The 23,964-nt window shown below is 55.2% G+C and overlaps 1 protein-coding gene and 1 long non-coding RNA gene across 2 annotated transcripts in view; one reads left to right on the top strand and one right to left on the bottom strand.

Moving 5' to 3' along the window:
- The window catches only part of MYBPC2 (myosin binding protein C2), a 117,304-nt gene extending 108,572 nt beyond the window's left edge, over positions 1-8,732 (top strand). Inside the window, exon 30 of the mRNA XM_090127566.1 lies at positions 8,687-8,732. The gene's annotated coding sequence lies outside the window, so the exon portion shown is untranslated. The remainder of the gene's footprint in view (positions 1-8,686) is intronic.
- Positions 8,733-13,372: 4,640 nt separating this feature from the next.
- LOC116241245 (uncharacterized) lies at positions 13,373-16,680 on the bottom strand. Its single transcript, XR_016460658.1, has 3 exons — positions 16,368-16,680; positions 15,390-15,526; positions 13,373-13,484 (listed from the first exon to the last, which is right to left on the bottom strand). It is a non-coding gene; the product is annotated as an uncharacterized LOC116241245 (long non-coding RNA).
- Positions 16,681-23,964: the final 7,284 nt, after the last annotated feature.

The raw sequence follows: 23,964 nt of genomic DNA, 5'->3' as shown, positions 1-23,964 counted from the left end.
GGGGTGAAATTTGGGAATTTTGGGACTCTTTTCTGGGGTGAAATTTGAGGATTTCAGGCCAAATTTTGGGGGTGAAACTTGGGAATTTTGGGGCTCTTTTTTGGGGTGAAATTTGGGAATTTTGGGGTCATTTTTTAGGTGAAATTTGGGAATTTTGGGGCTCTTTTTTGGGGGGTGAAACTTGGGAATTTTGGGGTCATTTTTTGGGGTGAGATTTGAGGATTTTGGGGCTCTTTTTTGGGCTGAAATTGGGGGATTTTGGGGTTGAATTTTGGGGTGAAATGGGGGAATTTTGGGGTCATTTTTGGGGGTGAAATTTGGGAATTTTGGGGTCATTTTTGTGGGTGAAATTTGAGGATTTTGGGGCTCTTTTTTGGGGTGAAATCTGAGGATTTTGGGGCTCTTTTTTGGGGTGAATTTTGGGGATTTCAGGCCAAATTTGGGGGTGAAATTTGGGAATTTTGGGACTCTTTTCTGGGGTGAAATTTGAGGATTTCAGGCCAAATTTTGGGGGTGAAACTTGGGAATTTTGGGGCTCTTTTTTGGGGTGAAATTTGGGAATTTTGGGGTCATTTTTTAGGTGAAATTTGGGAATTTTGGGGCTCTTTTTTGGGGGGTGAAACTTGGGAATTTTGGGGTCATTTTTTGGGGTGAGATTTGAGGATTTTGGGGCTCTTTTTTGGGCTGAAATTGGGGGATTTTGGGGTTGAATTTTGGGCTGAAATGGGGGAATTTTGGGGTCATTTTTGGGGGTGAAATTTGGGAATTTTGGGGTCATTTTTGTGGGTGAAATTTGAGGATTTTGGGGCTCTTTTTTGGGGTGAAATCTGAGGATTTTGGGGCTCTTTTTTGGGGTGAATTTTGGGGATTTCAGGCCAAATTTGGGGGTGAAATTTGGGAATTTTGGGACTCTTTTCTGGGGTGAAATTTGAGGATTTCAGGCCAAATTTTGGGGGTGAAACTTGGGAATTTTGGGGCTCTTTTTTGGGGTGAAATTTGGGAATTTTGGAGGCCATTTTTTAGGCTGAAATGTGAAGATTTTGGGGCTCTTTTTTGGGGGGTGAAACTTGGGAATTTTGGGGTCATTTTTTGGGGTGAGATTTGAGGATTTTGGGGCTCTTTTTTGGGCTGAAATTGGGGGATTTTGGGGTTGAATTTTGGGCTGAAATGGGGGAATTTTGGGGTCATTTTTGGGGGTGAAATTTGGGAATTTTGGGGTCATTTTTGTGGGTGAAATTTGAGGATTTTGGGGCTCTTTTTTGGGGTGAAATCTGAGGATTTTGGGGCTCTTTTTTGGGGTGAATTTTGGGGATTTCAGGCCAAATTTGGGGGTGAAATTTGGGAATTTTGGGACTCTTTTCTGGGGTGAAATTTGAGGATTTCAGGCCAAATTTTGGGGGTGAAACTTGGGAATTTTGGGGCTCTTTTTTGGGGTGAAATTTGGGAATTTTGGGGTCATTTTTTAGGTGAAATTTGGGAATTTTGGGGCTCTTTTTTGGGGGGTGAAACTTGGGAATTTTGGGGTCATTTTTTGGGGTGAGATTTGAGGATTTTGGGGCTCTTTTTTGGGCTGAAATTGGGGGATTTTGGGGTTGAATTTTGGGCTGAAATGGGGGAATTTTGGGGTCATTTTTGGGGGTGAAATTTGGGAATTTTGGGGTCATTTTTGTGGGTGAAATTTGAGGATTTTGGGGCTCTTTTTTGGGGTGAAATCTGAGGATTTTGGGGCTCTTTTTTGGGGTGAATTTTGGGGATTTCAGGCCAAATTTGGGGGTGAAATTTGGGAATTTTGGGACTCTTTTCTGGGGTGAAATTTGAGGATTTCAGGCCAAATTTTGGGGGTGAAACTTGGGAATTTTGGGGCTCTTTTTTGGGGTGAAATTTGGGAATTTTGGGGTCATTTTTTAGGTGAAATTTGGGAATTTTGGGGCTCTTTTTTGGGGGGTGAAACTTGGGAATTTTGGGGTCATTTTTTGGGGTGAGATTTGAGGATTTTGGGGCTCTTTTTTGGGCTGAAATTGGGGGATTTTGGGGTTGAATTTTGGGCTGAAATGGGGGAATTTTGGGGTCATTTTTGGGGGTGAAATTTGGGAATTTTGGGGTCATTTTTGTGGGTGAAATTTGAGGATTTTGGGGCTCTTTTTTGGGGTGAAATCTGAGGATTTTGGGGCTCTTTTTTGGGGTGAATTTTGGGGATTTCAGGCCAAATTTGGGGGTGAAATTTGGGAATTTTGGGACTCTTTTCGGGGGTGAAATTTGAGGATTTCAGGCCAAATTTTGGGGGTGAAACTTGGGAATTTTGGGGCTCTTTTTTGGGGTGAAATTTGGGAATTTTGGGGTCATTTTTTAGGTGAAATTTGGGAATTTTGGGGCTCTTTTTTGGGGGGTGAGATTTGAGGATTTGGGGCTCTTTTTTGGGGTGAAATTTGGGGATTTCAGGCCAAATTTTGGGGGTGAAATTTGGGAATTTTGGGGCTCTTTTTTGGGGTGAGATTTGAGGATTTGGGGGCTCTTTTTTGGGGTGAAATTTGGGAATTTTGGGGTCATTTTTTGGGGTGAATTTTGAAGATTTTGGGGCTCTTTTCTGGGGTGAAATTTGGGGATTTCAGGCCAAATTTTGGGGGTGAAATTTGGGATTTTTGGGGCTCTTTTTTGGGCTGAAATAGGGGAATTTTGGGGTCATTTTTTGGGGTGAGATTTGGGAATTTTGGGGCCATTTTGGGCTGAAATTTGCAAGTTTTGGGGCTCTTTTTTGGGGTGAAATTTGAAGATTTTGGGGCTATTTTTTGGGGTGAAATTTGGGAATTTTGGGGTCATTTTTTAGGTGAAATTTGGGAATTTTGGGGCTCTTTTTTGGGGTGAAATTTGAAGATTTGGGGGCTCTTTTCTGGGGTGAAATTTGGGGATTTCAGGCCAAATTTTGGGGGTGAAATTTGGGAATTTTGGGGCCATTTTTTAGGTGAAATTTGGGAATTTTGGGGCCATTTTTTAGGTGAAATTTGGGAATTTTGGGGCCATTTTTTGGGGTGAAATTTGGGAATTTTGGGGTCATTTTTTGGGGTGAGATTTGAAGATTTGGGGCTCTTTTTTGGGGTGAAATTTGGGAATTTTGGGGCCATTTTTGGGGGTGAGATTTGAAGATTTTGGGGCTCTTTTTTGGGGTGAGATTTGGGGATTTTGGGGCTCTTTTTTGGGATGAAATTTGGGAATTTTGGGGCCATTTTTTAGGGTGAGATTTGAGGATTTTGGGCTCTTTTTTGGGGTGAAATTTGGGAATTTTGGGGTCATTTTTTGGGGTGAAATTTGAGGATTTTGGGGCTCTTTTTTGGGGTGAAATTTGGGAATTTTGGGGCCATTTTTGGGGGTGAGATTTGAAGATTTTGGGGCTCTTTTTTGGGGTGAAATTCGGGAATTTTGGGGGCCATTTTTTTTGGGTGAATTTTGAAGATTTTGGGGCTCTTTTTTCGGGTGAAACTTGGGAATTTTTTTAGGGTAAAATTTGAAGATTTGGGGGCTCTTTTTCGGGGTGAAATTTGGGAATTTTGGGGTCATTTTTTAGGGTGAAATTTGAAGATTCTGGGGCTCTTTTTTGGGGTGAGATTTGGGGATTTTGGGGCTCTTTTTTGGGATGAAATTTGGGAATTTTGGGGCCATTTTTTAGGGTGAGATTTGAGGATTTTGGGCTCTTTTTTGGGGTGAGATTTGGGGATTTCAGGCCAAATTTTGGGGGTGAAATTTGGGAATTTTGGGGCCATTTTTTAGGGTGAGATTTGAAGGTTTTGGGCTCTTTTTTGGGGTGAGATTTGGGGATTTCAGGCCAAATTTTGGGGGTGAAATTTGGGAATTTTGGGGCCATTTTTTAGGGTGAGATTTGAAGGTTTTGGGGTCTTTTTTGGGGTGAAATTTGGGGATTTGAGGACAAATTTTGGGGGTGAAATTTGGGAATTTTTGGGCTCTTTTTTGGGGTGAGATTTGAAGATTTTGGGGCTCTTTTTTGGGGTGAAATTTGGGAATTTTGGGGTCATTTTTTGGGGTGAAATTTGAGGATTTTGGGGCTCTTTTCTGGGGTGAAATTTGGGAATTTTGGGGCCATTTTTGGGGGTGAGATTTGAAGATTTTGGGGCTCTTTTTTGGGGTGAAATTCGGGAATTTTGGGGGCCATTTTTTTTGGGTGAATTTTGAAGATTTTGGGGCTCTTTTTTCGGGGTGAAATTCGGGAATTTTAGTGCCATTTTTTAAGGTAAACTTTGAAGGTTTTGGGGCTCTTTTTTGGGGTGAATTTTGGGGATTTCAGGCCAAATTTTGGGGGTGAAACTTGGGAATTTTGGGGCCATTTTTTGGGGTGAGATTTGAAGATTTTGGGGCTCTTTTTTGGGGTGAAATTAGGGAATTTTGGGGCTCTTTTTTGGGGTGAAATTTGGGGATTTCAGGACAAATTTGGGGGGTGAAATTTGGGAATTTTGGGTCCATTTTTTAGGTGAAATTCGGGAATTTTGGGGTCATTTTTTAGGTGAAATTTGGGAATTTTGGGGCTCTTTTTTGGGGTGAAATTTGAAGATTTTGGGGCTCTTTTCTGGGGTGAAATTTGGGAATTTTGGGGCTCTTTTTTGGGGTGAAATTTGGGAATTTTGGGGTCATTTTTGGGGTGAATTTTGAAGATTTTGGGGCTCTTTTCTGGCGTGAAATTTGGGGATTTCAGGCCAAATTTTGGGGGTGAAATTTGGGATTTTTGGGGCTCTTTTTTGGGCTGAAATAGGGGAATTTTGGGGTCATTTTTTGGGGTGAGATTTGGGAATTTTGGGGCCATTTTGGGGGTGAAATTTGCAAGTTTTGGGGCTCTTTTTTGGGGTGAAATTTGAAGATTTTGGGGCTCTTTTTTTGGGGTGAAATTCGGGAATTTTAGTGCCATTTTTTAGGCTGAAATGTGAAGATTTTGGGGCTCTTTTTTGGGTTGAAATTTGGGAATTTTGGGGCTCTTTTTTGGGGTGAAATTTGAGGATTTCAGGACAAATTTTGGGGTTGAAATTTGGGAATTTTGGGTCCATTTTTTGGGGTGAAATTTGGGAATTTTGGGGCTCTTTTCTGGGGTGAAATTTGGGGATTTCAGGACAAATTTTGGGTTTGAAATTTGGGAATTTTGGGTCCATTTTTTAGGTGAAATTTGGGAATTTTGGGGCTCTTTTTTGGGGTGAGATTTGGGAATTTCAGGCCAAATTTTGGGGGTGAAAATTGGGAATTTTGGGGTCATTTTTCAGGTGAAATTTGGGAATTTTGGGGCTCTTTTTTGGGGTGAGATTTGAAGATTTTGGAGGCCATTTTTTAGGCTGAAATGTGAAGATTTTGGGGCTCTTTTTTGGGGTGAAATTTGGGAATTTTGGGGCCATTTGAGGGTGAAATTTGAAGGTTTTGAGGCTCTTTTTTGCGTGAAATCTGAGGATTTTGGGGCTCTTTTTTGGGGTGAAACTTGGGAATTTTGGGGTCATTTTTTGGGGTGAGATTTGAGGATTTTGGGGCTCTTTTTTGGGCTGAAATTGGGGGATTTTGGGGTTGAATTTTGGGGTGAAATGGGGGAATTTTGGGGTCATTTTTGGGGGTGAAATTTGGGAATTTTGGGGTCATTTTTGTGGGTGAAATTTGAGGATTTTGGGGCTCTTTTTTGGGGTGAAATCTGAGGATTTTGGGGCTCTTTTTTGGGGTGAATTTTGGGGATTTCAGGCCAAATTTGGGGGTGAAATTTGGGAATTTTGGGACTCTTTTCTGGGGTGAAATTTGAGGATTTCAGGCCAAATTTTGGGGGTGAAACTTGGGAATTTTGGGGCTCTTTTTTGGGGTGAAATTTGGGAATTTTGGGGTCATTTTTTAGGTGAAATTTGGGAATTTTGGGGCTCTTTTTTGGGGGGTGAAACTTGGGAATTTTGGGGTCATTTTTTGGGGTGAGATTTGAGGATTTTGGGGCTCTTTTTTGGGCTGAAATTGGGGGATTTTGGGGTTGAATTTTGGGGTGAAATGGGGGAATTTTGGGGTCATTTTTGGGGGTGAAATTTGGGAATTTTGGGGTCATTTTTGTGGGTGAAATTTGAGGATTTTGGGGCTCTTTTTTGGGGTGAAATCTGAGGATTTTGGGGCTCTTTTTTGGGGTGAATTTTGGGGATTTCAGGCCAAATTTGGGGGTGAAATTTGGGAATTTTGGGACTCTTTTCTGGGGTGAAATTTGAGGATTTCAGGCCAAATTTTGGGGGTGAAACTTGGGAATTTTGGGGCTCTTTTTTGGGGTGAAATTTGGGAATTTTGGGGTCATTTTTTAGGTGAAATTTGGGAATTTTGGGGCTCTTTTTTGGGGGGTGAAACTTGGGAATTTTGGGGTCATTTTTTGGGGTGAGATTTGAGGATTTTGGGGCTCTTTTTTGGGCTGAAATTGGGGGATTTTGGGGTTGAATTTTGGGGTGAAATGGGGGAATTTTGGGGTCATTTTTGGGGGTGAAATTTGGGAATTTTGGGGTCATTTTTGTGGGTGAAATTTGAGGATTTTGGGGCTCTTTTTTGGGGTGAAATCTGAGGATTTTGGGGCTCTTTTTTGGGGTGAATTTTGGGGATTTCAGGCCAAATTTGGGGGTGAAATTTGGGAATTTTGGGACTCTTTTCTGGGGTGAAATTTGAGGATTTCAGGCCAAATTTTGGGGGTGAAACTTGGGAATTTTGGGGCTCTTTTTTGGGGTGAAATTTGGGAATTTTGGAGGCCATTTTTTAGGCTGAAATGTGAAGATTTTGGGGCTCTTTTTTGGGGGGTGAAACTTGGGAATTTTGGGGTCATTTTTTGGGGTGAGATTTGAGGATTTTGGGGCTCTTTTTTGGGCTGAAATTGGGGGATTTTGGGGTTGAATTTTGGGCTGAAATGGGGGAATTTTGGGGTCATTTTTGGGGGTGAAATTTGGGAATTTTGGGGTCATTTTTGTGGGTGAAATTTGAGGATTTTGGGGCTCTTTTTTGGGGTGAAATCTGAGGATTTTGGGGCTCTTTTTTGGGGTGAATTTTGGGGATTTCAGGCCAAATTTGGGGGTGAAATTTGGGAATTTTGGGACTCTTTTCTGGGGTGAAATTTGAGGATTTCAGGCCAAATTTTGGGGGTGAAACTTGGGAATTTTGGGGCTCTTTTTTGGGGTGAAATTTGGGAATTTTGGGGTCATTTTTTAGGTGAAATTTGGGAATTTTGGGGCTCTTTTTTGGGGGGTGAAACTTGGGAATTTTGGGGTCATTTTTTGGGGTGAGATTTGAGGATTTTGGGGCTCTTTTTTGGGCTGAAATTGGGGGATTTTGGGGTTGAAATTTGGGCTGAAATGGGGGAATTTTGGGGTCATTTTTGGGGGTGAAATTTGGGAATTTTGGGGTCATTTTTGTGGGTGAAATTTGAGGATTTTGGGGCTCTTTTTTGGGGTGAAATCTGAGGATTTTGGGGCTCTTTTTTGGGGTGAATTTTGGGGATTTCAGGCCAAATTTGGGGGTGAAATTTGGGAATTTTGGGACTCTTTTCGGGGGTGAAATTTGAGGATTTCAGGCCAAATTTTGGGGGTGAAACTTGGGAATTTTGGGGCTCTTTTTTGGGGTGAAATTTGGGAATTTTGGGGTCATTTTTTAGGTGAAATTTGGGAATTTTGGGGCTCTTTTTTGGGGGGTGGGATTTGAGGATTTGGGGCTCTTTTTTGGGGTGAAATTTGGGGATTTCAGGCCAAATTTTGGGGGTGAAATTTGGGAATTTTGGGGCTCTTTTTTGGGGTGAGATTTGAGGATTTGGGGGCTCTTTTTTGGGGTGAAATTTGGGAATTTTGGGGTCATTTTTTGGGGTGAATTTTGAAGATTTTGGGGCTCTTTTCTGGGGTGAAATTTGGGGATTTCAGGCCAAATTTTGGGGGTGAAATTTGGGATTTTTGGGGCTCTTTTTTGGGCTGAAATAGGGGAATTTTGGGGTCATTTTTTGGGGTGAGATTTGGGAATTTTGGGGCCATTTTGGGCTGAAATTTGCAAGTTTTGGGGCTCTTTTTTGGGGTGAAATTTGAAGATTTTGGGGCTATTTTTTGGGGTGAAATTTGGGAATTTTGGGGTCATTTTTTAGGTGAAATTTGGGAATTTTGGGGCTCTTTTTTGGGGTGAAATTTGAAGATTTGGGGGCTCTTTTCTGGGGTGAAATTTGGGGATTTCAGGCCAAATTTTGGGGGTGAAATTTGGGAATTTTGGGGCCATTTTTTAGGTGAAATTTGGGAATTTTGGGGTCATTTTTTGGGGTGAGATTTGAAGATTTGGGGCTCTTTTTTGGGGTGAGATTTGAGGATTTTGGGGTCATTTTTTTGGGGGTGAAATTTGGGAATTTTGGGTCCATTTTTTGGGGTGAAATTTGGGAATTTTGCGGTCATTTTTTGGGGTGAGATTTGAGGATTTTGGGGTCATTTTTTGGGGTGAGATTTGAGGATTTGGGGGCTCTTTTTTGGGCTGAAATGGGGGGATTTTGGGGTTGAATTTTGGGCTGAAACGGGGAAATTTTGGGGTCATTTTTTGGGGTGAAATTTGCAGGTTTTGGGGCTCTTTTCTGGGGTGAAATTTGGGGATTTCAGGCCAAATTTTGGGGGTGAAATTTGGGGATTTTGGGGTTGAATTTTGGGCTGAAATGGGGGCATTTTGGGTCTGTTTCCCACAGGTGTTGCATCGCTGCCTGCAGTGCCAATAAACGCAGTGTGTCCGTCTGCCCGCCTCCATCTGTCTGTCCGCTGCGCCGTGGGGCTGCCCCATAAGTGGCCCCCCAGCCCCATAAGTGAACATTCAGACCCACAGCTGCCCCATAAGTGCCCCCTCCAGCCCCACAGCAGACCCATAAGTTCCCCCTCCAGCCCCATAAGTGAACATTCAGACCCACAGCTGCCCCATAAGTCCCCCCTCCAGCCCCATAAGTGAACATTCAGACCCACCGCTGCCCCATAAGTTCTCCCTCCAGCCCCATAAGTGAACATTCAGACCCATAAGTGAACATTCAGACCCACAGCTGCCCCATAAGTGCCCCCTCCAGCCCCATAAGTGAACATTCAGACCCACAGCTGCCCCATAAGTGCCCCCTCCTGCCCCATAAGTGCCCCCCAGACCCACAGCTGCCCCATAAGTTCTGCCTCCAGCCCCATAAGTGAACATTCAGACCCACAGCAGCCCCATAAGTTCCCCCTCCAGCCCCATAAGTGAACATTCAGACCCACAGCTGCCCCATAAGTGCCCCCTCCAGCCCCACAGCAGCCCCATAAGTGGCCCCCCAGCCCCATAAGTGGCCCCCCAACCCCATAAGTGCACCACCAGACCCATAAGTGCACCCCCAGACCCACAGCTGCCCCATAAGTGCCCCCTACTGCCCCATAAGTGAACATTCAGACCCATAGCTGCCCCATAAGTGCCCCCTCCAGCCCCACAGCAGCCCCATAAGTTCCCCCTCCAGCCCCATAAGTGAACATTCAGACCCACAGCTGCCCCATAAGTCCCCCCTCCAGCCCCATAAGTGAACATTCAGACCCACCGCTGCCCCATAAGTGCCCCCTCCAGCCCCATAAGTGAACATTCAGACCCATAGCTGCCCCATAAGTGCACCTCCAGCCCCATAAGTGCCCCCCCAGACCCACAGCTGCCCCACAAGTGCCCCCTCCTGCCCCACAAGTGACCCCACAGCTCCATAAGTGAACATTCAGACCCACAGCTGCCCCATAAGTTCCCCCTCCAGCCCCATAAGTGAACATTCAGACCCACAGCTGCCCCACAAGTGCCCCCTCCAGCCCCACAGCAGCCCTATAAGTGCCCCCCCAGCCCCATAAGTGGCCCCCCAGCCCCATAAGTGGCCCTCCAGCCCCATAAGTGAACATTCAGACCCACAGCTGCCCCATAAGTTCCCCCTCCAGCGCCATAAGTGAACATTCAGACCCACAGCTGCCCCATAAGTTCCTCCGCCAGCCCCACAGCAGCCCCATAAGTGGCCCCCCAGCCCCATAAGTGCACCCCCAGCCCCATAAGTGCAGCCCCAGCCCCACAGCTGCCCCATAAGTGCCCCCTCCTGCCCATAAGTGAACATTCAGACCCACAGCTGCCCCATAAGTTCCCCCTTCAGCCCCATAAGTGAACATTCAGACCCACAGCTGCCCCATAAGTTCCTCCGCCAGCCCCACAGCAGCCCCATAAGTGGCCCCCCAGCCCCATAAGTGCAGCCCCAGCCCCACAGCTGCCCCATAAGTGCCCCCTCCTGCCCATAAGTGAACATTCAGACCCACAGCTGCCCCATAAGTGCCCCCTCCTGCCCCATAAGTGCCCCTCCAGCCCCATAAGTGAACATTCAGACCCACAGCTGCCCCATAAGTTCCCCCTCCAGCCCCATAAGTGAACATTCAGACCCATAGCTGCCCCATAAGTGCACCTCCAGCCCCATAAGTGCCCCTCCAGCCCCATAAGTGAACATTCAGACCCACAGCTGCCCCATAAGTTCCCCCTTCAGCCCCATAAGTGAACATTCTGACCCACAGCTGCCCCACAAGTGCACCTCAAGCCCCATAAGTGAACATTCAGACCCACAGCTGCCCCATAAGTGCCCCTCCAGCCCCATAAGTGAACATTCAGACCCACAGCTGCCCCATAAGTGCCCCCTCCAGCCCCATAAGTGAACATTCAGACCCACAGCTGCCCCATAAGTGCCCCCTCCAGCCCCATAAGTGAACATTCAGACCCACAGCTGCCCCATAAGTGCCCCCTCCAGCCCCATAAGTGAACATTCAGACCCACAGCTGCCCCATAAGTTCTCCCTCCAGCCCCATAAGTGAACATTCAGACCCATCGCTGCCCCATAAGTGCACCTCCAGCCCCATAAGTGAACATTCAGACCCACAGCTGCCCCATAAGTTCTCCCTCCAGCCCCATAAGTGCCCCTCCAGACCCACAGCTGCCCCATAAGTTCTCCCTCCAGCCCCATAAGTGCCCCTCCAGACCCACAGCTGCCCCACAAGTGCCCCCTCCTGCCCCACAGCAGCCCCATAAGTGGCCCCCCAGCCCCATAAGTGCACCGCCAGACCCACAGCTGCCCCACAAGTGCCCCCTCCAGCCCCATAAGTGAACATTCAGACCCACAGCTGCCCCATAAGTACACCTCTACCCCATAAGTGCCCCCCAGACCCACAGCTGCCCCACAAGTGCCCCCTCCTGCCCCACAGCAGCCCCATAAGTGGCCCTCCAGCCCCATAAGTGCCCCCCCAGCCCGACAGCTGCCCCATAAGTTCTCCCTCCAGCCCCATAAGTGAACATACAGACCCACAGCTGCCCCGTAAGTGCCCCCTCCAGCCCCACAGCAGCCCCATAAGTGCCCCCCCAGCCCCATAAGTGGCCCCCCAGCCCCATAAGTGGCCCTCCAGCCCCATAAGTGAACATTCAGACCCACAGCTGCCCCATAAGTTCCCCCTCCAGCGCCATAAGTGAACATTCAGACCCATAGCTGCCCCATAAGTGCCCCCTCCTGCCCCATAAGTGAACATTCAGACCCATAGCTGCCCCATAAGTGCCCCCTCCTGCCCCATAAGTGAACATTCAGACCCACAGCTGCCCCATAAGTTCTCCCTCCAGCCCCATAAGTTCCCCCTCCAGCCCCATAAGTGAACATTCAGACCCATAGCTGCCCCATAAGTGCCCCCTCCTGCCCCATAAGTGAACATTCAGACCCACAGCTGCCCCATAAGTTCCCCCTCCTGCCCCATAAGTGAACATTCAGACCCACAGCTGCCCCACAAGTGACCCCCCATCCCCCCAGCCTCCACATAAGTGACCCCCACATTCCCATAGCTGCCCCATAAGTGCCCCCTCCAGCCCCGCAAGTGACCCCCCAGCCCCACATCCGCCCCACAAGTGACCCCCCCATCCCCATAGCCGCCCCATAAGTGACCCCCCATCCCCACATCCGCCCCATAAGTGACCCCCCCATCCCCACAGCCGCCCCACAAGTGACCCCCCCAGCCCCTTAACTGCAACCCCAGCCCCACAGCTGCCCCACAAGTGACCCCCCCAGCCCCACAACCACCCCATAATTGCTCCCCCCAGCCCCATAACTGCAACCCCAGCCCCACAGCCGCCCCATAAGTGACCCCCACATCGCCACAGCTGCCCCATAAGCGATCCCCCCAGCCCCATAACTGCAACCCGAGCCCCACAACAACCCCACAAGCGACCCCCCCATCCCCACAGCTGCCCCATAAGTGACCCCCCAGCCCCACAGGTGCCCCATAAGTGCACCGCCAGACCCACAAGTGACCCCCCCATCCCCACAGCCCCATAGCTGCCCCATAAGTGCCCCCTCCAGCACCGCAAATGACCCCCCAACTCCACAGCCGCCCCATAAGTGACCCCCCAGCCCCATAATTGCCCCCTCCAGCCCCATAAGTGCCCCCCCAGCCCCATAGCCGCCCCATAAGTGACCCCCCCAGCCCCACAGCCACCCCATAAGCGACCCCATCCCCACAGCTGCCCCACAAGTGACCCCCCCAGCCCCACAACCACCCCATAAGCGACCCCCCCATCCCCACAGCCACCCCATAAGTGACCCCCCCAGCCCCTTAACTGCAACCCCATCCCCACAGCTGCCCCACAAGTGACCCCCCCAGCCCCACAACCACCCCATAATTGCTCCCCCCAGCCCCATAACTGCAACCCCAGCCCCACAACCACCCCATAAGCGACCTCCCCATCCCCACAGCCACCCCATAAGTGACCCCCCAGCCCCATAAGTGCCCCCTCCAGCCCCACAGCTGCCCCATATGTGCCCCCTCCAGCCCCATAAGTGCCCCCTCCAGCCCCACAACCACCCCATAATTGCTCCCCCCAGCCCCACAACCACCCCATAAGCGACCCCCACATCCCCCCAGCCGCCCCATAAGTGACCCCCCCAGCCCCACAACCACCCCATGAGCGACCCCCCCATCCACACAGCCGCCCCATAAGTGACCCCCCATCCCCACAGTCGCCCCATAAGTGACCCCCACAGCCCCACAGCTGCCCCATAAGTGACCCCCCAGCCCCATAAGTGCCCCCTCCAGCCCCACAGCCGCCCCATAAGCGACCCCCCCATCCCCACAGCCGCCCCACAAGTGACCCCCCCATCCCCACAGCCGCCCCATAAGTGACCCCCCCATCCCCCCAGCCGCCCCACAAGTGACCCCCCATCCCCACAATTGAACCCCTCAGCCTTTATTGGGGTTCATTTCGGGGGTCCCGTTGGGGGGGCGGGGGGGGGGGGGGGCAGGGGTCGTTCCGGGGGTCGAAGGAGCAGCAACAGCCTCAGCCATGGGGTCCAAGTCGGGGGGGGGCCGAGGGGCTGCAGGTAAAGGCGACGGCCGTGGGGCAGCCCCACACAAAGTTGGGGGGCGGCCGGGGGGGGCATGGGGAGGTTGGGGGGGCGGCGAAGCCACAGGCGGAGGGGGGAGAGAGGAAGAAGCCTGGGGGGGGGGAGAAAAGGGGGGAGGAGGTTATGGGGGGGGCTATGGGGCGGGGGGGGTCTATGGGGCTGGGGGGGGTCTATGGGGGTCTCTGGGGTCTATGGGGCAGATGTGGGGCTGGGGGGGTTGTGGGGCTGGGGGGGGGGAATGGGGGGGTTGGGGCAATGGGGGTCTGTGGGGCTGGGGGGGGTCTATGGGGCGGATGTGGGGCAGGGGGGTTTTGGGGGGTTTATGGGGCTGGGGGGGTCTGTGGGGTGGATGTGGGGCTGGGGGGGAGATGGGGGGATTGGGGCAATGGGGGTCTATGGGGCTGGGGGGGGTCTATGGGGGTCTCTGGGGTCTATGGGGCAGATGTGGGGCTGGGGGGGTCGGGGGTCTGTGGGGTTTATGGGGCAATGGGGCTCTATGGGGCTGGGAGGGTTGGGGGTCTATGGGGCAGATGTGGGGCTGGGGGGGGTTGGGGGTCTTTGGGGTTTATGGGGCTGGGGGGGGTCTATGGGGCTGGGGGGGGTTGGGAGTCTATGGGGTCGATGTGGGGCAGGGGGGGTTGGGGGTCAGTAGGGATCTATGGGGCAATGGGGTTCTATGGGGCTGGGGGGGTCCATGGGGCGGATGTGGGGCTGGGGGGGCCGGGGGTCTATGGGGTCTATGGGGCTGGGGGGGGTCTATGGGGCTGGGGGGGGGTTGGGAGTCTATGGGGTCGATGTGGGGCTGGGGGGGTTGGGGGTCTGTGGGGTCTATGGGGCTGGGGGGGGTCTATGGGGCTGGGGGGGGGTTGGGAGTCTATGGGGTCGATGTGGGGCTGGGGGGGTTGGGGGTCTGTGGGGTCTATGGGGTAGTGGGGGTCTATGGGGCTGGGGGGGGTCTATGGGGGCGGATGTGGGGCTGGGGGCTTTTGGGGGGTTTATGGGGCAGGGGGGGTCTGTGGGGCAGTGGGGGTCTATGGGGTGGATGTGGGGCTGGGGGGGATTGGGTCTCTATGGGGCTGGGGGGGGTCTATGGGGGTCTATGGGGCGGATGTGGGGCTGGGGGGGTTGGGGGTCAGTAGGGATCTATGGGGCAATGGGGTTCTATGGGGCTGGGGGGGTCTATGGGTCTGGGGGTGTCTATGGGGCGGATGTGGGGCTGGGGGGGTTGGGGGTCAGTAGGGATCTATGGGGCAATGGGGTTCTATGGGGCTGGGGGGCTCTATGGGGCTGGGTGGGGTTGGGGGTCTATGGGGCACTGGGGGGGTCTATGGGGCTGGGGGGGTGGGGGTCTATGGGGTGGATGTGGGGCTGGGGGGGAAAATGGGGGCGTTGGGGCAATGGGGGTCTGTGGGGATGGGGGGGGTCTATGGGGGTCTCTATGGGGCGCTATGGGGCGCTATGGGTCTCTATGGGACGCTATGGGTCCCTATGGGTCCCTATGGTTCTCTATGGGTCTCTATGGGTCCCTATGGGTCTCTATGGGTCTCTATGGGTCCCTATGGGTCTCTATGGGTTCCTATGGGTCGCTATGGGTCCCTATGGGTCCCTATGGGTCCCTATGGGTCTCTATGGGTTCCTATGGGTCCCTATGGGTCTCTATGGGTCTCTATGGGTCTCTATGGTTCTCTATGGTTCTCTATGGGTCCCTATGGGTTCCTATGGGTCGCTATGGGTCCCTATGGGTCCCTATGGGTCCCTATGGGTTCCTATGGGTCGCTATGGGTCCCTATGGGTCCCTATGGGTCCCTATGGGTTCCTATGGGTCGCTATGGGTCCCTATGGGTCCCTATGGGTCTCTATGGGTCTCTATGGGTCATTATGGGTCCCTATGGGTTCCTATGGGTCTCTATGGGTCTCTATGGGTCTCTATGGGTCCCTATGGGTCTCTATGGGTCTCTATGGGGTTTCTATGGGGCGCTATGGGGTTGTGACTGACGCCAGCAGACGGACGTCGCCTCTCGGTCGCCCCCCGGTGGCCGCGGCGAGTAACAGCAGCTCCGGTTCGCCCCCATCGCGGTTCGGCGCCGCCGCCCCCACGGCCACAAAAGAGACCGCGTCACCTGAGCGGGTCACCTGGGGGTCAAAGGTCACGGGGTCACGTGGGGGGGGGCTTAGGGTCACGTGGGGCCAGGTGTTGATGGGGTCGGAGGAACGGGGGGTCGCGTGAAGGTTTGGGTTGGGTTTAGGGGTTAGGTGGGGTCAGGGGTCACGTGGGGTCACGTGGGGTCACGTGGGGTCAAAGCATCAGGGGTCACGTGGGATCAGAGGTCACATGGGGTCACATGGGGTCATATGGGGTCACATGGGGTCAAAGCATCAGGGGTCACGTGGGATCAGAGGTCACATGGGGTCAGAACATCGGGGTCATGTGGGATCCGGGGTCACATGGGGTCACGTGGGGTCACGTGGGGTCACATGGGGTCAAAGCATCAGGGGTCATGTGGGATCAGAGGTCACATGGGGTCAGAACATCAGAGGTCACATGGGGTTGGGGGTCACCTGGGGTCACATGGGGTCAAAGCAGCGGGGGTCACGTGGGGTCAAAGCATTGGGTCACGTGGAATCAAGGGTCACATAGGGTCACACGGGGTCACACGGGGTCACACGGGGTCAAAGCATCAGGGGCCACATGGGATCAGGGGTCACATAAGGTCAGATGGGGTCACATGGGTTCACACGGGGTCACATGGGGTCAAAGCATCAGAGGTCACACGGGGTCACACGGGGTCACACGGGGTCACATGGGTCAAAGCATCAGGGGTCACATGGGATCAAGGGTCACATAGGGTCACATGGGGTCACATGGGGTCACACGGGATCACATGGGGTCAAAGCATCAGGGGTCACACTGGGTCACACGGGGTCACACGGGGTCACAGATGCTCTGAAGGCCCGGGGCTGCCCCCCATCGTGCCTGCAGGAATTCTCCCTCCAGCATGGCGCATTCCCGCAGCTCGCCGTATTCCCCGCTCTGCAGGCACTGCCGAAGACGCCCCATGGCCGTCGGGGTCCTTCCGACTTTCAAAATGGCGGCGAGGAGGGTTGGAGGCGGTTAGCCACGCCCCCTGGCCAATGGCAGCGCGGGGTGCCTCTTATTCCCGCCCCCCTGACCAATAGCAGCGCGGATCTCCTCTTGCCCCGCCCCCTGACCAATGGCAGAACAGAGGTCCTCTTGTCCCGCCCCCTGACCAATGGCAGTGCAAAGCTCCTTTTATTCCCGCCCCTTGACCAATGGCAGCGCGGATCTCCTCTTGTCCCGCCCCCCGACCAATAGCAGCACAGAGCTCCTCTTGCCCCGCCCCTGACCAATGGCAGTGCAAAGCTCCTCTTATCCCCGCCCCCCCGACCAATGGCAGCGCAGAGCTCCTCCCGTCCCCTGACCAATGGCAGCGCAGAGCTCCTCTTGTCCCGCCCCCCCTGACCAATGGCAGTGCAAAGCTCCTTTTATTCCCGCCCCCTGACCAATGGCAGCGCGGATCTCCTCTTGCCGCGCCCCCCGACCAATGGCAGCTCAGAGCTCCTCCTGTCCCCTGACCAATGGCAGCGCGGATCTCCTCTTGCCCCGCCCCCTGACCAATGGCAGTGCAAAGCTCCTTTTATTCCCGCCCCCCTGACCAATGGCAGCGCGGATTTCCTCTTGCCCCGCCCCCCGACCAATGGCAGCTCAGAGCTCCTCTTGTCCCGCCCCCCTGACCAATGGCAGTGCAAAGCTCCTTTTATTCCCGCCCCCTGACCAATGGCAGCGCGGATCTCCTCTTGCCGCGCCCCCCGACCAATGGCAGCTCAGAGCTCCTCCTGTCCCCTGACCAATGGCAGCGCGGATCTCCTCTTGCCCCGCCCCCTGACCAATGGCAGTGCAAAGCTCCTTTTATTCCCGCCCCCCTGACCAATGGCAGCGCGGATTTCCTCTTGCCCCGCCCCCCGACCAATGGCAGCTCAGAGCTCCTCTTGTCCCGCCCCCCTGACCAATGGCAGTGCAAAGCTCCTTTTATTCCCGCCCCCTGACCAATGGCAGCGCGGATCTCCTCTTGCCGCGCCCCCCGACCAATGGCAGCTCAGAGCTCCTCCTGTCCCCTGACCAATGGCAGCGCGGATCTCCTCTTGCCCCGCCCCCTGACCAATGGCAGTGCAAAGCTCCTTTTATCCCCGCCCCCCTGACCAATGGCAGCGCGGATTTCCTCTTGCCCCGCCCCCCGACCAATGGCAGCTCAGAGCTCCTCTTGTCCCGCCCCCTGACCAATGGCAGTGCAAAGCTCCTTTTATTCCCGCCCCCTTGACCAATGGCAGCGCGGATCTCCTCTTGTCCCGCCTCCTGACCAATGGCAGTGCAAAGCTCCTTTTATTCCCGCCCCCTTGACCAATGGCAGTGCTCTCTGCCCATATCCCCGCCCCCCCGACCAATGGCAGAGCCGTGTGCCTCTTATTCCCGCCCCCCGACCAATGCCAGCACAAAGCTCCTCTTATCCCCGCCCCCTAGCCAATGGCAGCGCAGAGCTCCTCTTGTCCCCGCCCTCTGACCAATAGCAGTGCGCTCTGCCCTTATCCCCGCTCCCCCGACCAATGGCAGCGCAAAGCTCCTCTTGTCCCCGCCTTCTGACCAATGGCAGTGCACTCTGCCCTTATCCCCGGCCCCTTGACCAATGGCAGCGCAGTGCACCTCTTAGCCCCACCCTCTGACGAATGGCAGGGCAGTGCACCCCTTAGCCCCACCCTCTGACCAATAGCATTGCAATATTCCCCTTAGCCTCTCCCTCTGACCAATGGCAGCGTAGAGCGCCACTTAGCCCCGCCCTCCAACCAGTGGCAGAGCAGAGAGCCCCTTAGCCCCGCCCTCTGACCAATAGCAGCCCAGAGCGCCCCTTAGCCCCGCCCTCGGACCAATGGCAGCGCAGAGCGCCACGTATCCCCACCCCCTGACCAATGGCTTTGCAATGCGTCCCTTAGCGCCGCCCTCTGACCAATGGCAGAGCAGAGCGCCCCTTAGCCCCGCCCTCGGACCAATGGCAGAGTAGTATTGCGTTATTCCTGCCCTCCGACAAATAGCAGCACAGTGTGGCCCTTAGCCCCGCCCTCGGACCAATGACAGGGCAGAGCGCCACGTAGCCCCGCCCCCTGACCAATGGCAGCGCAATGCGCCCCTTAGCCTTGCTCTCCAACCAATGGCAGAGCAGTGTGCCCCTTATCCCCGCCCCCTGACCAATGGCATTACGATGCGCCCCTTAGCCCCGCCCTCCGACCAATGGCAGAGCAGTGTTCCCCTTATTCCCGTCCTCTGACCAATGGAATTACGATGCGCCCCTTAGCCCCGCCCTCCGACCAACGGGTAACGCAGAGCGCCACTTAGCCCCGCCCTCCAACCAATGGCAGAGCAGTGTTCCCCTTATTCCCGTCCTCTGACCAATGGCATTGCAATGCGCCCCTTAGCCCCGCCCTCCGACCAATGGCAGCGCAGAGCGCCACGTATCCCCGTCCTCTGACCAATGGCGTTGCAATGCGCCCCTTAGCCCCGCCCTCCAACCAATGGCAGCGCAGAGCGCCACTTAGCCCCGCTTCCTGACCAATGGCATTACGATGCGCCCCTTAGCCCCGCCCTCCGACCAATGGATAACGCAGAGCGCCACTTAGCCCCGCCCTCCAACCAATGGCAGAGCAGTGTTCCCCTTATTCCCGTCCTCTGACCAATGGCATTGCAATGCGCCCCTTAGCCCCGCCCTCCGACCAATGGCAGCGCAGAGCGCCACGTATCCCCGTCCTCTGACCAATGGCGTTGCAATGCGCCCCTTAGCCCCGCCCTCCAACCAATGGCAGCGCAGAGCGCCACTTAGCCCCGCTTCCTGACCAATGGCATTACGATGCGCCCCTTAGCCCCGCCCTCCGACCAATGGATAACGCAGAGCGCCACTTAGCCCCGCCCTCCAACCAATGGCAGAGCAGTGTTCCCCTTATTCCCGTCCTCTGACCAATGGCATTGCAATGCGCCCCTTAGCCCCGCCCTCCGACCAATGGCAGAGCAGAGCGCCACGTATCCCCGTCCTCTGACCAATGGCGTTGCAATGCGCCCCTTAGCCCCGCCCTCCGACCAATGGCAGAGCAGTGTTCCCCTTATTCCCGTCCTCTGACCAATGGAATTACGATGCGCCCCTTAGCCCCGCCCTCCGACCAATGGCAGCGCAGAGCGCCACTTAGCCCCGCCCCCTGACCAATGGCATTGCAATGCGCCCCTTATTCCCGTCCTCTGACCAATGGCGTTGCAATGCACCCCTTAGCCCCGCCCTCCGACCAATGGCAGCGCAGAGCGCCACTTAGCCCCGCCCCCTGACCAATGACATTACGATGCTCCCCTTAGCCCCGCCTTCCGACCAATAGCAGCGCAGAGCGGCTCTTTACCCTTCTCACCAACCAATGGCAGCACAGCATGCCTCTTAGCCCCGCCCATTTGCACACCCGTGTCCCCCCCCCCCCCCCTTTGCACACTCACTCCTTGCACACCGGTTTTCGTTCTCCGATCGTTTATATTTGCAAATAAAATCCGGAATTCATTAATTACACCCGATTAATTACACGGGGGGGGAAAGGGGGGTAATTAAGGGGGGGGGGGGCAGCGTCGGCAGTGCGGGGGGGGGGGGAGCAGATAGCGGGGGGGGGGGCACTAATTAGGGGCACTATGGGGGCAATTAGCCCAATGGAAGGGTAATTAACCCTGATGGGGGGAGTAATAACCCGGCAATTAGCCCAATGGGGGGGTAATTAGCAAAAGGGAGGGGGGGGGGGTAATTAACCCTGATGCGGGGTGGGGGGGGGGTAATTAACCCTATGGGGGGGCAATTAGCTGAAGGAGGAGGTAATTAACCCCGATGGGGTGGCAATAAGCCCATGGGGGTGTAATTAGCCCAAGGGGGGTTAATTAACCCATGGGGGGGGGGGGGCAATAAATCGATAGGGGGTAATTAGCCCCTATGGGGGGTAATTAGCTCAAGGGGGGGGGTAATTAGCCCAAGGGGGGGCAATAAGCTCAAGGAGGGGGGGGGTAATTAACCCTGATGGGAGGGTAATTAACCCTGATGGAGGGGCAATAAACCTATGGGGGGTAATTAGCCCCTATGGGAGGTAATTAGCTGAAGGAGGAGGTAATTAGCCCAAACGGGGGGTAATTAATCCTGATGGGGGGGTAATTAGCCCCTATGGGGGGTAATTAGCCCAAAGGGGGGGGTAATTAACCCTGATGGGGGGGAAGTAACCCTATGTGGGGGTAATTAGCCCCTATGGGGGGTAATTAGCTCAAGGGGGGGTAATTAGCCCAAGGGGGGGGGGTAATTAGCCCAAGGAGGGGCAATAAGCTCTAGGAGGGGGGGTAATTAACCCTGATGGGGGGGTAATTAGCCCAAGGGGGGGCAATTAGCCCAAGGGGGGGGTAATTAACCCAAGGGGGGGGTAATTAACCCTGATGGGGGGGTCATTAGCCCCTATGGGGGGTAATTAGCTCATGGGGGGGTAATTAGCCCAAGGGGGGGCGATTAGCCCAAGGGGGGGGGGGGGTAATTAGCCCAAGGAGGGCAATTAGCTCAAGGGGGGTGTAATTAGCCCAAGGGGGGGGGTAATTAGCCCCTATGGGGGGTAATTAGCTCAAGGGGAAGTAATTAGCCCAAGGAGGGGCAATTAGCCCAAGAGGGGGGGGGTAATTAGCCCAAGGAGGGGCAATTAGCTCAAGGGGAGGGTAATTAGCTCAAGGGGGGGGTAATTAGCCCAATAGGGGATTAATTAGCCCAATTAGGGGAGGGGCAATTAGTCCCTATGGGGAGGGGGGGGGGGCTATTATCTCCTGGGGGGGGCAATTAGCCCTCGGGGGGGGGGGGTAATTAGCTCCCTATGGGGGGGGCAATAAGCTTGTGGGGGGGGGCAATTAATTAGCCCTACGGGGGGACAATTAATTAGCCCTGGGGGGCAATTAATTAGCCCTACGGGGGGGGTAATAGAAGGTATGGGGGCAATTAACCCCTATGGGGGGGTAATAACAGCTAAGGGGGGGGGGGCAATTAGCTTAAGGGGGGGGCAATTAACCCCATGGGGGGGTAATAAACCCTATGGGGGGGGGGAATAATCTCTCCGGGGGGGTAATTAATCCAGTGGGGGTGTAATTAACCCCTATGGGGGGAGGGGGGGGAGGTAATTAACCCAGTGGGGGGGGGGGCAATTAGCCCCTATGGGGGGGTAATAACTGCTATGGGGGGGGGGGGGCAATTAGCCCTATGGGGGGGCAATAACCCGATTGGGGTGGGGGGGGGGGGATTAATTATAATTATTACGATTAGCATTAATTATCAGGGGGCAATTAACGCCGCCCCCCACCCCCCCCTTTATTATTTGCCCCCCCCCCCCCCCCCCCCCATCCCGGGGGTCACAGTGTTGTGGGGGGGGGGGTGGGGGGGTCCAGGAGTCCCTCCCCCCCCCCCACGCTGTTATTTTTATTGGGGGGGGGGGTTTTGGGGGGGGGGGATTATGGGGGTCTACGGGGGGGTCGCGGGGGGGGGTAATATGGGGGGGGGGCATTGGAAGACATCGTTGAGTGTCGCTGCCTTTTGAGGGGGGGGGTTTTGGGGGGGGGGGGGGCGCGACGACGCGAGAGCCCTTAAAGACGGCCCGAGGCCGGGGGGGGGCGCGGGGGGGGGGGGGGCAATGAGGGGGGGGCAATAAATGGGGATGGGGGGGCAATGGGGGGGTAATGAGAGGGAATGGGGGGGCAACGGGGGGGCAATAAATGGGGATGGGGGGGCAATGGGGGGGACAATGAGGGGGTAGCAATGAGGGGGGGGCAATGGGGGGGGCAATGGGGGGGCAATAAATGGGGATGGGGGGGCAATGGGGGGGTAATGAGGGGGAATGGGGGGGCAACGGGGGGGCAATGGGGGGGGTAGCAATGAGGGGGGGCAATGGGGGGGGCAATTGGGGGTAATGAGGGGGAATGGGGGGGCCACGGGGGGGGCAATGGGGGGGGGGCAATGGGGGGGCAATAAATGGGGGGGGGGCAATGGGGGGGTAATGAGGGGGAATGGGGGGGCAACGGGGGGGCAATGGGGGGGGTAGCAATGAGGGGGGGGCAATGGGGGGGGCAATGGGGGGGCAATAAATGGGGATGGGGGGGCAATGGGGGGTAATGAGGGGGAATGGGGGGGCACTGGGGGGGCAATAAAGGGGGATGGGGGGGCAATGGGGGGGTAATGAGGGGGAATGGGGGGGCAACGGGGTGGTAGCAATGAGGGGGGGGCAATGGGGGGGTAATGGGGGGGGAAATAAATGGGGAGGGGGGGACAATGGGGGGGCAATAAAGGGGGGGGCAATGGGGGGGGCAATAAAGGGGGATGGGGGGGCAATGGGGGGGTAATGGGGGGGATGGGGGGCAACGGGGGAGACAATGAGGGGGTAGCAATGAGGGGGGGCAATGGGGGGGGCAATGGGGGGGCAATAAATGGGGATGGGGGGGCAATGGGGGGGTAATGGGGGGGGATGGGGGGTCAATGGGGGGGTAGCAATGAGGGGGGGGCAATGGGGGGGCAATGGGGGGGTAATAAATGGGGATGGGGGGCAATGGGGGGGACAATGAGGGGGTAGCAATGAGGGGGGGGCAATGGGGGAGGTAATGGGGGGGCAATAAAGGGGGATGGGGGGCCATGGGGGGGTAATGAGGAGGGAGGGGGGGCCACGGGGGGGCAATGAGGGGGGGGCAATGGGGGGGCAATGGGGGGCAATAAAGGGGGATGGGGGGGGCAATGGGGGGGTAATGAGGGGGGATGGGGGGGCCACGGGGGGGCAATAAAGGGGGATGGGGGGGCAATGGGGGGGTAATGAGGGGGAATGGGGGGGCAACGGGGGGGCAATGGGGGGGGTAGCAATGAGGGGGGGGCAATGGGGGGGGCAAAGGGGGGGCAATGGAGGGGCAATAAATGGGGAGGGGGGGGCAATGGGGGGGCAATAAATGGGGATGGGGGGGCAATAAAGGGGGATGGGGGGCCATGGGGGGGTAATGAGGAGGGAGGGGGGGCCACGGAGGGGATAGCAATGAGGGGGGGGCAATGGGGGGGCAATAAATGGGGATGGGGGGCAATGGGGGGTAATGAGGGGGGATGGGGGGGCACTGGGGGGGCAATAAAGGGGGATGGGGGGGCAATGGGGGGGTAATGAGGGGGAATGGGGGGGCAACGGGGGGGCAATGGGGGGGGTAGCAATGAGGGGGGGGCAATGGGGGGGCAATGGGGGGGCAATAAAGGCGGATGGGGGGGCAATGGGGGGGTAATGGGGGGGGATGGGGGGGCCATGGGGGGGTAGCAATGAGGGGGGGGCAATGGGGGGGCAATGGGGGGGCAATAAATGGGGATGGGGGGCAATGGGGGGGTAATGAGGAGGGATGGGGGGCCAAGGGGGGGGGCAATGGGGGGGGTAATTGGGGGGCAATAAATGGGGATGGGGGGCCAATGGGGGGTAATGGGGGAGGATGGGGGGGCAATGGGGAGGATGGG

This window comes from Phasianus colchicus, chromosome 31 (genome assembly GCF_987193195.1).
Source record: "Phasianus colchicus chromosome 31, bPhaCol1.hap1.1, whole genome shotgun sequence".
NCBI classification, from domain to species: Eukaryota; Metazoa; Chordata; class Aves; order Galliformes; family Phasianidae; genus Phasianus; species Phasianus colchicus.
This window is presented reverse-complemented; position numbering and strand designations above follow the sequence as displayed.